Below are 18,224 nucleotides of genomic sequence, written 5' to 3'. Positions count from 1 at the left end.
GTTGCAGGTTAGATACCAATTGAAGTGCATACAGGAAGCAACCTACCAATGTTTCTCACATCAATGTTTCTCATTCTCTCTCCCTCTCCCTCCCTCTCTCTCTAGAAATTGATGAAAGCATATCCTCAGATGAGAATTAAAAATATAAAAAAAGAAAGAAAATGAACACTGAATTCAGAATGTGAAAAAAAATGAGTCAATGAATTTGCTTTTAGTTCTATAATCTGTAATGAGTCAAAACTGGTGGTTTGGGAGACAAAAATGATATCTATATCTAGCAGTGTCTGATATCTCATACTTCCTCAATTAAGGATGCATTTCAAAAAAACAAATTTGACAGTAATTAACAGTGAGCTAGAGAGCTGGAATAATATAGTTAGGATACTAATGAATTAAATCAGTAATGAGATTCAAAGGAACGAACAACAACAAAAACCAAGTTCTGAATGTTTAAGAAAGAAATCTTTCATCCCTTCAAGAAAAAAAACAATTCTTAAGCTACTTTAAATGCATTAGGGCAATAAGGAGAGAGTCTCAGCTCTTCTTAAGTAATCAGTAAAGTAACAATACCAACACACAACAATGCACAAAAAATACAATTATAATACTGCCCCATAAAGATGGTTGTAAAAATTCACAACTAAAATATTAGCAAGTGGTTAATTTTAAAAGTTAACAATAAAGTTTTAACTTTAAGACATTAAATTTAAAACATTAGAAAGTTTTAAAAGTTAACATTTTATTTTTTGTAATTGTTTTATTGCTTAAAGTATTACAAAGAGTATTACATATGTCTCCTTTTTTCCCCCGCCCTTGACAAATCCCCTGTTTAAAAGTTAACATTTTAAATATTAAAAGATTAACACATGAAATGTGAGTCTGGTTTATTCCAGAAATATGATGGTGCAACATAAGCAAATCTATTAACATTACCAAACACATGTCATATTGTGAAATGTTAAAAAGGCATCTGATAAAATCCAACATCCATTTCCAATAAAAATCTACTAATAAGGCAAGAATAAAGATTTTCTTTTTTAAATGAATAAAAGTTGCAAAACAAAAGAAAAACACAAGTAGCACTTGCTCTTGGAGTCAAATGCAAGGAAAGAGTGCACATTTCACCACTATTATTGATGATAAAATTAAACAAAAAGATAAGTATTATATATTCTAGAAACTGTTATTTGCAGGTGACATTATTAAATACCTAGATAACCCATCAGAGAATCTGCCTAAATATTAAAAACAAGCCAGAACCAGTTTGGCTCAGTGGATAGAGCATCGGCCTGCGGACTCAAGGGTCCCAGGTTCAATTCCAGTTAGGGCATGTACTTTGGTTGCAGGCACATCCCCAGTAGGGGGCGTGCAGGAGGCAGCTGATCGATGTTTCTCTCTCATAGATGTTTCTAATTCTCTATCCCTCTCCCTTCCTCTCTGTAAAAAATCAATAAAACATATTTTAAAAACAAACAAACAAACAAAAAACCACAAGAGCACTGTGAAGTAGTTGATTACAGAGTAAATGAAAATCCAAACTCAGGGGTCAATGGGGGAAAATAGGGGACATATGTAATACTTTCAACAATAAAGATTTTATAAAAAACCTCAAAAGTATCTTGCTCTACATAATCATGTCCCAGAGCCACAATCCAACTCCAAGGTGGTTTCACACTATCGTGACCCAGCTGATCAATTGCCACTGAACATAGTTGAAACAGAAAATAGGAAGATGGTGGCAAACTTCAGGGCAAGTTTTCAAAACAAAAATAGTTACCATTTTTCAGAACTGGACAAAGAATGAAGAAAATTACTAAAGCAGAACCAAACTTCAACAAATCATTCTGGAGCTAGCATTAATTTCTCCATGGCTATATTTACTTATCTGTAAATGGGAGGGTAATAAGAGAACCTCTACGGTCACCCTAAGGGTTAAATGAGAATAACAAATGAAATTCTTAGAATCATTGCTTGAAACAAAGTGCACACTTAATAAATGTAAACTGCTATTGTTCATTATTACTATCTCTACTATATATTGGTTGCACATATATGCAGAGATGTATTATAAAAGGTTTTTTTTTAAGTTTAGAAGGACCACCCCAGCCCTAAACTCATAATAGTGATTGCCCAGGAGGATGGCAGGTGTCAAAGAGAACATAACTTTGTGTTATGCTTCCATTCTTTCATTTTTTTAAATGGTCACATAAATGCGACAAAATTATAACACCTGTTAAATGATGGTAGAAAAAACATAGGGTCTTTTTATTCTCTGTACGTCTCTTCAGTCTTAAAATTTTTGTCAAGAAAAGGAAAAACAAAAAAGCTTTATGATCATATTGTTTTCCATTACAATTCTATATAATCAAAAGTTATCACCCTGGTCAGGTAGCTCAGGTGATTGGGCGTCATCCCGCTCACAGAATGGTTGGTGGTTCAATCACCTGTCAGGGCACATGCCCGGGCTGCAAGCTCAATCCCCATTAGGAGGCGTACAGGAGGCAGCTGATGGATGTTTCACTCTCATATAGATGCTCTTTCTCCCTTGTCTCTCTCTCTTAAAAAAAAAAAAAATCAATAAAAAAAAATCTTTATAAAACAATTACCACTGTCACATTATTTTAATTCAGGAGATATAAAAATGCCAAGATATCTTTATAATGGATTTGTTTTTATAAACAGCATTTTAACAACAAAAAATCCTAGCATCTCTAGTGTTGATGTCCCACAACTGCTCAAAAACAAAGTAAAATTGTTTATTTAATCAACCACTTTCAGTGTAGTTCTTGTTATCAGGAACAGTTAAGTTGGGGCAAGTTGCACTTACTGATAACTGATTTATTTTTTCATTTTCCCTGAAACTCCAAGATTGTATATAATAAATTCACATCGTTTATATCTTTATATTCAACCAACCAACATTTTCAAACCTTAATGTCTTAAGTCACTTTGTCAACCTCCTTCCTACTTTAGCTACAAAGAAGACAAGTATGATTCAGTAAATATTAGAATAGAATCAGGAAATTAAGATGATAACACTTAAGAAATGACCTTGGGAAAAACTACTTACACTCCCCAGGACTTGTCTAAAAAATGAGATTCAAATGAAATAATCTTCAAAGTCCCTTCCAGTTCTAAGACACTATAAGCATTTATATTTTAAATAAAACCCAAATGTCTGAAAACATACAAAACTGGATCTTATTGCATTCTAATCACTTCTGGAAAGAACAGAAAAAGTGCAGAAGATATTGCTGACTTTTCAAATCTCTTCCCAGAAATAGTCCTAACAGCAGAGTAGATTGAATGTGCACTTCCAGGAGGTAAGTGGTATCCCAAACTAAGTAGTCCATTTTAAGCAAGAAATTACTTTAAATTCCTACAATCTTGACTTTTAACTTCATAATATATGGCATGCTTTTAAATAAAATAATGTTTCCTACATAAAACTGAGAATTTAAAACTAAAAAGTTAAATAACTTACCTACATAAAACGGAGATTATCAGAAGATGCCATACTTCTACCCTGGAATAGCTAGGATTTCTCCCTCCCTTCACCCTCAATCTCCAAGCCCAACTTCAGCAGTTGGAACAAAACAAAAAAAAGGAGTAATCATCCATTTCCTACTTGAAAAATTTAATGAACACTCACAAATTATAACACTTAAGGATATAGCATTAGGTTCTTAAAGCACAAGTTTCTGCTCTAGAGAGTTTAAAACCCTGGGAAAAGAAAATCTGGTCCATTTTCTTAGTCACTAACAATTGCCTTTTACTGTGGTTTTGTTCAAACTTTATGTTCATTTCTATAATTTGGTAGACAAAAGTTCCTATTTAAAATCAATCTGAGGATAATTTGTTGGCCCATTTGAAACACCAGTAAACTCAGAAGGATTACGTATTTTTAAAAAACTAAATCTAGTCCACAACTAAAGGGAATCATCACTTAAGTCCACTCAACAACAAATACATTTTCCAGCAATCACATATTATTGCAATTTTAAAAAATATTTTATTGATTTCAGAGAGAGGAAGGGAGAGGGAGAGAGATAGAAACATCAATGAAAGAAAATCATTGACTGGCTGGGCATCAAGCCTGAAGCCTAGGCATGTGCCCTGACCGTGACCTCCTGGTTCTTGAGTCGATGCTCAACCACTGAACCACACCAGCTGGGCATCTTATGCAATTTTTAAGAAATGTTTCATTCTATACATGATTAAAGGTACTAAAATATGAATAAATTTAGTTTCCAAGGTAAATTATTTTAATATTTGAAAGTAGATTAGAATTTAAAATTCACAAACCTTTACTGAGCACCTACCTACTAGATTTCAGATCCTTTAAATTATAAAAATCTGCTAGTTAATAATACCATGAAACAATTTAATTTTTCTTTTTCTTTTTCAATTACAGCAGACATACAATACTATATTAGTTTCAGGTGTACCACCATCACATGGTGACTAGACATTTTTATAACTTAAGTGGTCCCTCCAATAAGTTGCATATCCATCTGACACCCTATATAGTTATTACAATAGTATTTATTATATTCCCTATGCTGTGCCTTATATTCCCATGACTACTTTTATAACTGGCAAGTCCTTCTTCTTAATCTCTTCACATTTTTCATCAATCTCCCTAACTTCCCTCTCATCTGGCAACCATCAATTTGTTCTCTGTATCTATGAGTTTGTTTCTGTTTTGTTTGTTCATTTTATTTTTTAGATTCCACATATATGCAAAATCATATGTTATTTGTCTTTCTCTGTCTGACTTATTTCCAATTAGCATAATACTCTAGAGGTCCATCTATGTTGTTGAAAATGGCAAGATTTAATTCCTTTTTACGGGTGAGGAATATTCCACTTTACATATGTACCACCTACCTCTTCTTTTATCCATTCACATATCGATGGACACTTAGGTTGCGTCCTTATCTTGGCTACTGTAAATAAAGCTGCAATAAGCATAAGGGTACATATATCTTTTTGAATTAGTGTTTTGGATTTCTTCACATAAATACCCAAAGTGGAATTGCTGGGTCATATGGTAGTTCTACTTCTAACTTTTTCAGGAACCTCCATACTATTTTCTATAGTGGTTATATCAATTTACAATGCCATCAACAGTGTCCAAGGGTTCCCTTTCTCCACATCCTCACCAACAGTTGCTGTTTGTTGATTTATGGATGATAGCCGTTCTGACAGGTGCGAGGTGACATCTCATAATGTACTTCCCTTATGATTAGTGATATTGAGCAACTTTTCATGTCTATTGGCTATCTGTATGTCTATTCAGGTCCTCTGTCCACTTTTTAATCGCATTGTTTATATTTTTGGTTAAGTTGTATGAGTTCCTTATATACTTTGGATATTAACACATTATCAAATGTATCATTGGCAAATATCTTCTCCCATTAGGTTTTATTTTTGTTACACTGATGGTTTCCTTTGTTGTGTAAAACTTTTTACTTTGATGTAGTCTGATTTGTGTAGTTTTTCTTTTGTTTACTTTGTCAGGGAGACACATCCAAAAAACTATTACTAATAACAATGTGGAAGAGTTTACTGACTACATTTTCTTCTAGAAGTTTTTGGACCTTACATTTAAGTCTTTAATCCATCTTGAGATTATTCTTGTATGTGGTGCAAAAAAGTGATCCAGTTTCATTCTTTTGCATGTATCATCTAGTTTTCCCAAAATCAGCTATTAAATAAACTGTCTATAACCTCATTGTATGTCCTTGCCTCCTTTGTCAAATATTAATTGACTATATAGGCATGGGTTTATTTCTGGGCTCCAAATTCTGTTCCATTGACCTATGTGTCTGTTTTTATGCCAGTATCATGCTGTTTTGATTACTACAGTCTTGAAGTATAGTTTGATATCAGTAGCATGATATCTCCAACTTTGTTCTTTCTCAAGATTGCTTTAGCTATTAGAGTCTTTTATGTTTACATATACACTTATGGAATATTAGTTCTAGTTCTGTGAGAATTGCTTTGGTATTCTGACAGAGATTGCAGTGAATCTATTGGTGACTTTGGGTAATAGGAACATTTCAACTATATTAATTCTTCCTATCCATGAGCCCGGTATTGTCTTCCAATTATTGGTTATCATTTGCAATTTCTTTCTTCAATGTCTTATACTTTTCTGAGTACAGGTCTTTTTTACCTCCTTGGTTAAATTTAGTCCTAAGTATTTTATTCTTTTTGATGCAATTATAATTGGGACTGTTTTTCTTTGTTTCTCTTTGTGATAGTTTATTATTCCTATATAAAAATGCAACCAGTTTCTGAATGTTAATTTTATATCCTGCTACTTTACTGAATTCATTTATTAGTTCTAACAGTTTTATGGTCAATTCTTTAGGGTTCTCTATATATAGCATCATGTCATCTGCAAATAATGTCAATTTTACTTCTTTCCAACTTGGATGCCTTTTATTTCTTTTTCTTCTCTGATGTGGCTAAGAGTTCCAATACTATGTTGAATAAATGTGGTTAAAGTAGACATCCTTGTCTAGTTTCTGATTTTAAAGAAAAAATTTCAGCATTTTAACAGAGTATGATGTTAGCTGTAGGTTTGTCAAATATGGCCTTCATTATGGTAAGGTACATTCCCTCTATCCCCAAGGTGATGAGGTGTTTTTGTTGTTGTTTTTTTTATCATACACTAGAGGCCCGGTGCACGAATTCATGCACAGGTGGGGTCCCTCGGCCTGGCTAGTGATCGGGGCCAATTGGGGCTGTCTCACCCAGTCCCGATCGGCCAGACCCAAGCAGCAAGCTAACCTACCAGTCGGAGTGTCTGTCCCCTGGTGGTCAGTCCTCATCATAGTGACTGGTCAAGCAGTTTTGCTACATAATAATTAGAACTAGTTGAAAAAACCAGGAAGCAGACATGCTTATTCAGCAAATAACGAACTATGGACAAAATCAAATCAAACTAATCAAATTGAATCAAAATCGAATCACCAACTCACAATCCTAATAAACCAGCTAAATACTGTCAAAGAAAAAAAAAAACCTGCAGCTGTTTTGTTTTGTTTTGAATTTACAGTATGGTTATTATTACTAAAGGCCAATTATTCTTTTTTCCACTCATGGTCCAATGCACAAATCCAAATTTAATTGCATAAAAAGTACCAAGTTCACCAATGACAAGTGGGACTGGAAAAATTACCAAAAGACGGGAAAATAAACCAAATAGCACTATCACTATCTTTCTAAACTGAAATAAATGAAGAAAGAAGGAGGATTTAAGCACAGGTGTAGACTTAATACTTCCTACAAGAGAATTTATCGAATTATTAAGTTTCTAACATTGTCTAGGTGAAGAGAACAGTAATAGCAGTTAAAATTCCCTTTTTTTTTTTTCCTTTCCAGGTTTAATTTGAGCATTTCTTAGCAGTTAACATTCTTTGAGCATCTTCTATATGGCAGGCACTAGTGCTAAATACTTACATGTGTTATCTTAATATCAAAACAATCCTATGAAATAGGTACTATTATTATTCCCATTTGCCAGGAAAGGAAACAAAAAGACACAGAGAGGCTAAGTAGTTTAATCCAAGGTCAAAATGCCAGTAACTGAGAGTAAGGATTCAAATCAGAGCAGACTGACATCCAACTTCTTAATGACTAAATCATGCTACTTCTTATCACTGTCATGGTGGTTTCACATGTTCTATATCACTCTAAATTTTTTAAAATTAAAAGGTTTTAAGGAATTAATTACCAATTCAGCTCATTCTTAGAGTCCTGGTACTATGATAAAATCTGTTTCTCCTAGCCATGATCTCCAGGTAACATTACATGATCACAATCAGGTAGCAACAACAAAACACTTTTCAAAGTTCTCATCAGAAATTTTCAGGACAGACATGCAAAACACTGAGAAAAGCAAACAATTTTGAAAGAGAACAAAGCTGGAGAAATTCCAGTATCTGCCTTTAAGGATTATTATAAAGCTAGAGTAAGCAAAACTGGTATCAAGAGAGATCAACAGAACAGAATCGAAATTCAAGAAATAGACCCAACACATATATAGCCAATTGATTTTAAACTAGGATGCCATGGTAGTTTACTGCAGGAAAGATAATCTCAATAAAGGGTGCTGGAACACTAGATATGCATATAGGAAAAAATGAACCTTAACCCTAATTTCATACCATATACAAAAATCAACTCAAATTGGTTCACAGACCCAAATGTAAAAGTTAAACTATAAAAAATATAGGAAAAAAATCTTAGCAACACTGAATTGGGCAAAGATTTCTTAAATTGGATTCAAAAATTTGAGACAGTGAACTTCATCAAAATTTAAAACTTTTATTCTTCAAAAAGCATGTTAAGGCCCTGGCCTGGTTGTTCAGTTGGTTGGAGCATTGTCCCATACATCAAAAGGTTTTGGGTTTGTTAGATCTATAGGGCAATATAACCCTTAACGGCCATTTGTAAGCTTTCCGCCACAGGACAAAGCCAGGAAAAACTCGCTAGACACCAGGAATCAGACCATATAAGGAACTGAAACTGTCCTGATGACACCTGATTACACACCTGCATTCCATCCATATTCCAAGCCCACCAAATCAGCCCCCAGACCCAATGGAAACAAAAGCTTCCCACTAATGACTGCATATAAGAATGAAACTCTAGCCCAGCCAGCATGGCTCAGTGGATTAGCACCAACCTATGAACCAGGAAGTCACGGTTTGATTCCCAGTCAGGGCACATGACCGGGCTGCAGCCTGGATCCCCAATAGGGGCGTGCAGGAGGCAGCCAATCAATGATTCTCTCTCATCATTGATGTTTCTTTCTCTCCCTCTCCCTTCCTTGCTGAAATCAATAAAAATATACTTTAAAAAAAAATGAAACTCCAGCTCCTGGGTGCTGCCATCATCTACCCAATGTCCCTTTGGCTTGGTGCTGTACAGCCCTTCCCTTTGATATCCCATCCCCTTGTACCCTTTTCCTTAAATAAATTCAATTTTTCTGATATCACCATCTGAGATGGCTACTTAGCCTGCCCACCCACACCACCCATGTTAACCTTTCAAGGTTAGATTCCTGCTCAGGGCACATACCTAGGTTTCAAGCATGATCCCCGGTCACGGCAAGTACGGGAGGCAAGCATCGATGTTTCTCTCTCACATCTTTCTCTTTTCCTCTCTCTCTAAAAATCAATGAACATCCTCAGGTGAGGATTTTTTTTTTTTAATGGTACATTAAGGGCTCAGCAGGTAAACTCAGTATTCACATCCGCTCACAACCACATCAAAATTATCACTAAATTATAGAACACTGTCATTGAGAACCACCTGAAGTCTAGCTGAACTGAAGTTCTATAACTGAGGATATATAGAAGACACATAGGAGGGATGGAGGCTAGGAACAGGTAGGTCCCACACCCACATGAAGTGGTTAAAAATTGAGAAGCGGTGGAGGTCCCCCGTGAGGTATGAAGATAAATCAGATAATAGATTGCATTCTGCCTTTTTTGTTATAAATTAGAATTTTACCTGAAGTAATTTTTTTTTAGACCCTCAAAATCTTCTGTACCAAAGAGCATTTTCAGTATAACATTCCTCTGCTTACAAATTTACAATAATTTTTAATGGGTTCTGGGCTAGGCTTTCTCTGTTTAACCTCAATCTTCCCATACTTAATCTCTATCCTTCCATGCTCTGCTTTGTGCCCTTTAAGGCTGACCACTAGCCCAAGTTCCCTTGGCCTTCAACTGTATCAAGCCAATAAAAGGCAACAGCAGGAAATCAGAGGATGAGAAGAAAAAGAAACTGGGGTCCTTATGTCCCTCTTCTCACCTTGGAACCTTCCCTCTACAGCCACAGGTCGTCTCCACTGGTTTGGCTTCGATTGCTCCAGCTCTCATCAGGTTTCAGTGTTCTTGTTCTTGCCCCCTCTGGCTTGAAAGTATTAATGGCTTCCTGATAGCACTAGGCCCTGGGAACTTCCAATCCCTTGTTGCTTTACTTAATCCTACCCAAACCTCTATAACTAGTTCACTTATTTCCTGCCAGGATACTGAGTGATATAGTTCCCTAGGCTGAAAATTCCTCACTCTGTTTTCCAAGGTCACAAGCAACTGTTTCTTCCAGTCAATCAAATCTTTACCCCATGCTCTTTCCTCAGCTGCCCTCTGTTCTTCTCAGGAAGGCATTCCTACCAATCCTTACCATCCTTCAGCTGGGACATGTTCACTCCCGCCCTTACTCATTCTACTGCCCCCTAGAATGTCCACCCCCTCTTCCTCTCTTCCTAGCAAATCCTAAACTTCCTTCATGTACCACTTAAACCTATTCTAATAAGCTTAACCTACAATCTGTCTAATCTTGGAATTTCCATGTCTCTTACAGAGAAGTACTTTGAAACTGTAAAAATAACGTGAGGTATTGCATTGTATGGTCTCTAACTGTTCAATATATAACCCCCAAAGGGAAGTAATCTGAACTATTTTAAGTTCCTTCTTTTATATTCCATCATGGAAGTTAGTATAACATTAGAAATACACTAACTCTTGTTGACAATATAGGAAGTTAGTATAACATTAGAAATATAGTAACTCTTGTTGAACTCTTGTTACATCACAATTTTCTAGTACAAAAAGTTGATGATAACTAGCTATAAGCAAATTTACTATGTTTTTAATTATTATTTTCAATATGATTACAAAGAATGGCTGCTACCAACCATAAGATTTTAGAACATCAATGCACTTTATAAAAAAAAGAGTCCCTGGGAACAAAAAGAGAAAAGCCAAGTTATCAATTTGTCAAGTTCAACAACCTGTTACACAAATAGATGCAATTAGTGCACAAATGCAAATAGAACTGTCAGCACATGCAGGATACTTTAATTTGTAGCTGACTATTGGTGATGAGCCAGACAATAGAGTTCAACAAAAGGAGATTTTCTAGAGGCTTAAAGGAGCCAGTGGTCCTCACCATACACTGTAGAGAAAAATCTCCTCCCCCTTTCTTTAGAACCTTTAATTTGCTAGCATCTAAAGCTTAAGTCAGAGAAACCAAGATGGCGACATAGGTAAACACCGGAGATTGCTGTCTCGCACAACCACTTCAAAAATACCACAGGAAGGCTGGCTGAGTGGAAATTCTACAACTAGAAGGAAAGAGAAAAGCATACCGAGACTCAGAGGAGGTGCGGTGCGGAAGTAAACAAAGATGCGGAGGTGCATGCGGAGAGGGCTGGCGGGTGAGGTCACGATTGTCTTTTTCAATCAGGAGGGAGTCTCAGGCTCTGAGCTCCAGTTCCAGGCGAGACTCTTGGGACCCAGACTCATACAGGGAGAAACGGGACTGTCTGGAATCGGTCGGAACTCGCGGGCAGCTTTCTCTTGGAGGCACACACAGCGATTGCTGGGGCCTCTGAGGACAGGACTGAGAGAGCAGCCATACTGCTTGCTCCGCCCACCCAGTTGATCCCCTGGGGTGGGGGTGGGGGGCTCTGCCCCGCCCAAGCCCTGCACAGAGGCTTTTGCATATGAAAGGCCCGGCCCTTTGTAATCTGAAAATTAGTTAACAAGCTGCAACTGCCCAAGGCCCCAGGGCAACTTGCATTGCTTTACAGCTGGCTTCTGCTGGGTAGCTGCAGGCAGAGGCTAGATTAGCACCTCCTTAGATCCAAAGCCAGTGTACCCAGTGGTCAGAGTGGGACCATCCAATTACAACTCCTCAGATCCATAAGGGACACACTCAGGGGGCAGACTCAGTGAGCACCAAAGCCCCACTGAAGTATGTCTTGCCCCAGAAGGGTGTCTTCAGCACAGAAGTTCTCCCACCGTAGACACAGCTGATTCTCACAGCCAATTGGCCTGGAGGTCAAATCCTCCCAGTGTTACCTACAACAATCAAGGCTTTACTACAACAAGACTGTCCACAAAGCCCACAAGGGGGTGCACCAAGAGTGTCTATCTCAGGTAATTGGGGAGGCTGAGCCACTGGGCCCTATAGGACACCTAGCACAGAAAACCACTCTATCGACACAGCGAAGCATAAAAAAGGCCGAGACAAAGAAACAGGACACAAATGACAGAAATGGAGGAAAGCAAACTACTGGATATAGAGTTCAAAACCACACTTTCAAGGTTTTTCAAGAATTTTCTAGAAACCGCCGATAAACTTAATGAGACCCTCAAGAAATCTAGTGAGACCCTCGAGGTTGTGATAAAGGACCAACTACAAATTAAGCATACACTGACTGAAATAAAGAATATTATACAGACTCCCAACAGCAGACCAGAGGATCGCAAGAATCAAGTCAAAGATTTGAAATGCGAAGAAGCAAAAAACACCCAACCGGAAAAGCAAAATGAAAAAAGAATCCGAAAATACGAAGATAGTGTAAGGAGCCTCTGGGACAGCTTCAAGCATACCAACATCCGAATTATAGGGGCGCCAGAAAATAAGAGAGAGCAAAATATTGAAAACCTAGCTGAAGAAATAATGACAGAAAACTTCCCCTACCTGGTGAAAGAAATAGACTTATAAGTCCAGGAAGCGCAAAGAACCCCAAACAAAAGGAATCCAAAGAGGACCACACCAAGACACATCATCATTAAAATGCCAAGAGCAAAAGACAAAGAGAGAATCTTAAAAGAAGCAAGAGAAAGACAGTCAGTTACCTACAAGGGAGTACCCATATGACTGTCAGCTGATTTCTCAACAGAAACTTTGCAGGCCAGAAGGGAGTGGCAAGAAATATTCAAAGTGATGAATGCCAAGAACCTACAACCAAGATTACTTTATCCAGCAAAGCTATCATTCAGAATTGAAGGTCAGATAAAGAGCTTCACCGATAAGGAAAAGCTAAAGGAGTTCATCACCACCAAACCAGTATTATATGAAATGCTGAAAGGTATCCTTTCAGAAGAGGAAGAAGAAGAAAAAGGTAAAGATACAAATTATGAACAATAAATACACATCTATCAACAAGTGAATCTAAAAATCAAGGGAATATATAATCTGATGAACAGAATGAACTGGTGATTATAATAGAATCAGGGACATAGAAAGGGAATGGACTGACTATTCTTGGGCTGGGGGGAGGAGTGTGGGGGATGCAGGAAGAGACTGGACAAAAATAGTGCACCTATGGATGAGGACAGTGGGTGGGGAGTGAGGGCGGAGAGTGGGGTGGGAACTAGGTGGAGGGGAGTTATGGGGGGGGGGGAGAAGAACAAATGTAATAATCTGAACAATAAAGATTTAATTAAAAAAAATAAAAATAAATAAAATAAAGCTTAAGTCATGGCAATCATAATGTTTTTGATAAATTTATCCTCACTGAACCCAATGACATATCCATTTTATACTTCAAGAAAACATTCTTATGAGGTTTCCTAAAATAAATAATGAAGAAATAGCAAAAATGTTGAAAGTAGATACTATAGCTAACTCCTCACAAAATCTCAGAATATCAACACGTGAATATGATTTTGAGGAGGAAAAAATAAAATTAAGACTATCTGATGACATCAAAACAAAAGGGGCTGGGGGAGACAAAATAGAACCAAAACCTAACTAACTTAAAAGTAACCTTCACTGCTGATGGGAATGCAGACTGGTGCAACCACTGTGGAAAACAGTATGGCGTTTCCTCAAAAAATTAAAAATGGAACTGCCATTTGACCCAGTAATACCACTTCTAGGAGTATATCCCAAGAAATCAGAAACACCCATCAGAAAGGATATATGCACCCCTATGTTCATAGCAGCACAATTTACAATAGCTAAGATTTGGAAACAGCCTAAATGTCCATCAGCAGATGAGTGGATTAGAAAATTGTGGTACATCTACACAACAGAATACTACGGTGCTGTAAAAAAGAAGGAATTCTTACCATTTGAAGCAGCATGGATGGAACTGGAGAGCATTATGCTAAGTGAAATAAGCCAGTCAGTGAAAGATAAATACCACATGATCTCACTCATTTGTGGAATATAAAGAACATTATAAACTGATGAACAAAAATAGATACAGAGGCAAAGAAGCATCGAACAGGCTGTCAAATTACAGTGGGAAGGCAGGGGAGGGTTGGGGGGGGGGGTAAGAGATCAACCAAAGGACTTGTATGCATGCAAATAAGTATAACCAATGGACGCAAGACACTGGGGGGGGGGGGCGGGAGGGCATGTGCCGGGGGGAAGGGGAGGCCGGGGGGGAGGTCAATGGGGGAAAAAAGGAGACATATGTACTATTATTTGATATGTACTATTATTTGTAATACATTAAACAATAAAATAAAATTTTTAGAAAAGTAACCTTTTCACCTCTTCTAAAGAAAGGAAGGGAGGGAGGAAGGGGAAATCAAAGGGTTGTACCCTAGTACATTCATTAATGAACTAAGTAAGGTCAGTACTATTTGCACATTTTTTTAAAACTCTTCTGTAGCTATACAGAGTGAGGCAAAAGTAAGTTTACAGTTTTGAGTACACAAAACACAGAGTTTATTCTTGTATTATTATTTATTAATTATTGTATTATTTTCCAAATGAACAACTATAAACCTACTTTTGCCCTACCCTGTATATTAATTTTAATAAAGGTATGCGTATTTATTTCTACCAGGAACTTAACAAGAACATGCAATATTTGGATCCACAGTAGGAAGGTCTATTAGATAGAAAGCCCAGTGCTCTAAATGACTCAGAACCCAGAATAAGACAAGGATATATAAGCAGTTACAACACAATATGATAACATTACATAACAAAGTTACCCAACAGGAGCTATGGATAATACTAAGGGAATAATGAGGACAGACAGAGTGATCAAGACACAAGAGACACCCCCAAAAGTTGAGTTGAGACTTAAAATAAAAGAGCAATAATGTACTGGGCTTGTGAGATGAATTTTAAGGATATTTAGAAGGTACAAGACTAGGCCCAATCAACATTTTTACCTTACAGTTTTAATCTTTTACAATGTAGTTTTAATCAAGAAATAAGGTATGCTTAAACTAAAAAATATCCTATTCTTTGCAGCCTTGTTTGGAATAGCAAAAAGAAAAATAAGGTAAAAAACAAAAAGGGGAAAGAATCTAAAGTCCACCAATAAGAAACTGGTTAAGTAAATTATAAATATACACTGCGATTCAAGGCAATCATTAAAATGAATGAGGAATATCTGTAATTATCTGGAATGTATTGAATTGGAATAATAACTATGATATTGATATATTAAGTTAATCAATTCTCGGTCTTTTGGCCAAGATCAGGTGCAGTGTGAATGAATCAAAATAATAGCTTTTTTTTTGTCAGATCAGCAAAGAATATATTTTTTGGTGTGCTGCAGAATTTTAGTAATTAGTTTGTGTGTGGCAAGAGGTGAACAGGGTTGAAAATCGCTGTTCTAAGTTCTATGGGCCTATGGTACTTCTGGAATTTATCAGCAGCAGTCTTATTGCAGAAGCACTCCAACTCACTGAGCTCCAAACAGGACTAGTTTTATCTTGTATATAAACACCCTTTCCTGCCTTCCTACTCTGAAGTAAAGAGTCAAACCAACAGATGGCAGACCACAAGAGAAAGGGTGGTGATAAGGAGGCAGTTGCAAAAGAGCACCATGGCAAAAAAAAAAAAAAATAACACAGAACTGAGATAATAAGAATACAAAATATTCAGCAATTCCTTAGATTTTTGCAAAATAAAGTCGCATATACTATAAAGTGAAGTTATTCTATGAATTTGCATCTGACTTCATTCCCTCATACAAGGTACCTTTAAGAATTTTGAAAGTCCCGCTTAACACCTCAGACCAATTTAAATGAACCAAAGCAATTTAAACTACTCCAAAATGAACAAAGGAAACAGGAAATACTGTAAACTTTTATTAACATTTCACTAAGGCTATATGTTATATCAGCCTTTTCAGAAGCTACCAAACTTTCGTTTTTTGACCTCAGAAAAGTAAAGCTCCCCACCTCTATGCTAATCTACAATATCACTTCAGCCTAACTAGTAGGTTTTAATTAAAATACTGGTTTAAAAAAGATTACAATGTTGCTATTAAAATTATAATTTTAAACTAAATTATACGTATTTCTTTAAAATGCCCAGGCTTTCAGTTTAATAAACATTAAAAACATGCTAATTATAACAAGCCATATTTGCCCATTCTTTATGCCAAGTATCTTCTACTTTCAAATTAAGCAACTTTCCAATCACTTACTTAAGAAATTAAGCCCATAACACCATACAATGGAGACGTCTACAACTCACATTCTGACAGTTTTGCCAAGGAATAGCAACTTTCTTTATGTATAGAAACTTCATAAAAGAGGGTCTGGCAACTCAGGTTATTCAAGGGCTCTTTCTGTAGGCAGCTACTTCTCTCCTCTGTGGAAGCTTGTCAAATGGTATAATATCTACCCTGCCTATTTCACAGAGGTATTATAATATCAACTGAGAAAATGTTTACCAAAGTACTTTGTAAATTGAAAGGCAATATACAAATGTAAGTCATTATTATTTCACAACTTGTTTGCACTTTAGACAGGTGGCAGACTAAACTTGCTCCTTAGTACCATTGGGTTTCAAGGTCTACCAAGAAAAACTTCCTATTTCAGAGCATAAAGATTCACTAATATTTATTTTTCTATAGAAAAGTCCAATATTTATACCAATTATTGTTCACTTGTAACATCTATTGCCCCTCTTTGGAAGAACAGAACTAGAAACATTCTTTTAGAAGTCAAAGCAACATGCAGCACCTAAAATTCTAATTGTAATTGTGAGTTTCTGAACACCTATATCCTACCCATACGACATTACTTGGCTAGAATTTTAGATCAGCTAAAACCATTGAAATGAGGCTGGCCATTTCCATGTTCTGCCCCCCACAATTTCCACTAACACGCCCCTTGTTTCTGAATTCTAATCCAGGCTTCACCACTTACTAGTTGTGTGATCTTGGGCAAGTTACTTAACCTCTCTTGTGCTTTAATTTCCTTATCTGCAAAATAAATTAGCTAAACGTGGTTTAAATAATAGACAGTTCAACCAGATTTAAACATAGTTCAAATGAAAGTGCTTAGAATAGTGACTGGTGCACAGTAAATGCTCACCAAGTATTACCATTATTCCTTTATGTGAGCATCTGTCTATTCTGCCATACCACTTTCACTAAATTATAGAAACCTCTCCATCATTCTCCATAATCCCTTCTTTTCAAAGAAATGAGCAATTTTGAGGAAGCAGAAACTATAACCATATAATTGACAAAATTTCATTATCCTATCTAATAAAAGAGAAACATGGTAATTAGTGTACGTCTGCTACCCTTTCCCATTGGCTAATCAGCGAGATAGGCAAATTAACTGCCAGCCAAGATGGCGGCCAGCAGCCAGGCAGCTTGAAGTTAACATGAAGCTTGCTTGCTTCAGTGACGGAGGACTCCAACGTTCCCCGCCTGCCTTGCCGTCCTCTGAGCTTGCAGTTTGAAACATTGTTAACAAATATAGAAGCTAAACAAAACCCCAGAAACCTGCTTTCAGCCCGCCGGTATCTCAGAGCTGGAGTTGATACAGTGTTTTGATTATAGAACCCAAACAAACCAGGTACCTGCTTTCAGCAGCAGAGGCCTCAGAGCTGGAGCCAGAGCTAAAGCTGGCCCAGAATAAAAAAAACAAACAAACAAGGAGCAGTTGGGAGCTTCAGTCACCCGACAGCCTGAAAACAACCCTCAGCCCCTCACCCAGACTGGCCAGGCACCCCAGTGGGGACCCCCACCCTGAAGGGTGTGTGACCAGCTGCAAACAGCCATCATCCCCTCACCCAGGATGGCCAGGCACCCCAGTGGGGACCCCCACCCTGATCCACGACACCGTTCAGGGCAAACCAGCCGGCCCCCACCCGTGCACCAGGCCTCTATCCTATATAGTAAAAGGGTAATATGCCTCCCAGCACCAGGATCAGTGTGACAGGGGGCAGTGCCCAAACCCCCTGATCGCCCTGCGGCTGTGTGTGTGACAGGGGGCAGGGCTACAACCTCCCTATCCGCCCTGCTCTGTTCATGACAGGGGAAGTTGCCCCAGCCCCCTGATCAGCCCTGCTCTGTGCCTGATAGGGTGGAGCTCCCCAACCCCCTGATCACCCTGCGGCTGTGTGTGTGACAGGGTGCGGCGCCCCCCCTCCCCAATGGGCCCTGCTGTTTGTGTGACGGGGTAGAGGCATAA

General features: G+C 37.5%; 1 protein-coding gene across 11 annotated transcripts in view; it reads right to left on the bottom strand.

Moving 5' to 3' along the window:
• HERC1 (HECT and RLD domain containing E3 ubiquitin protein ligase family member 1) overlaps positions 1-18,224 on the bottom strand; it is a 193,038-nt gene that overhangs the window by 162,513 nt on the left and 12,301 nt on the right. The window lies entirely within an intron of this gene.

This window comes from Myotis daubentonii, chromosome 1 (assembly GCF_963259705.1).
Source record: "Myotis daubentonii chromosome 1, mMyoDau2.1, whole genome shotgun sequence".
Taxonomy (NCBI): Eukaryota; Metazoa; Chordata; class Mammalia; order Chiroptera; family Vespertilionidae; genus Myotis; species Myotis daubentonii.
This window is presented reverse-complemented; position numbering and strand designations above follow the sequence as displayed.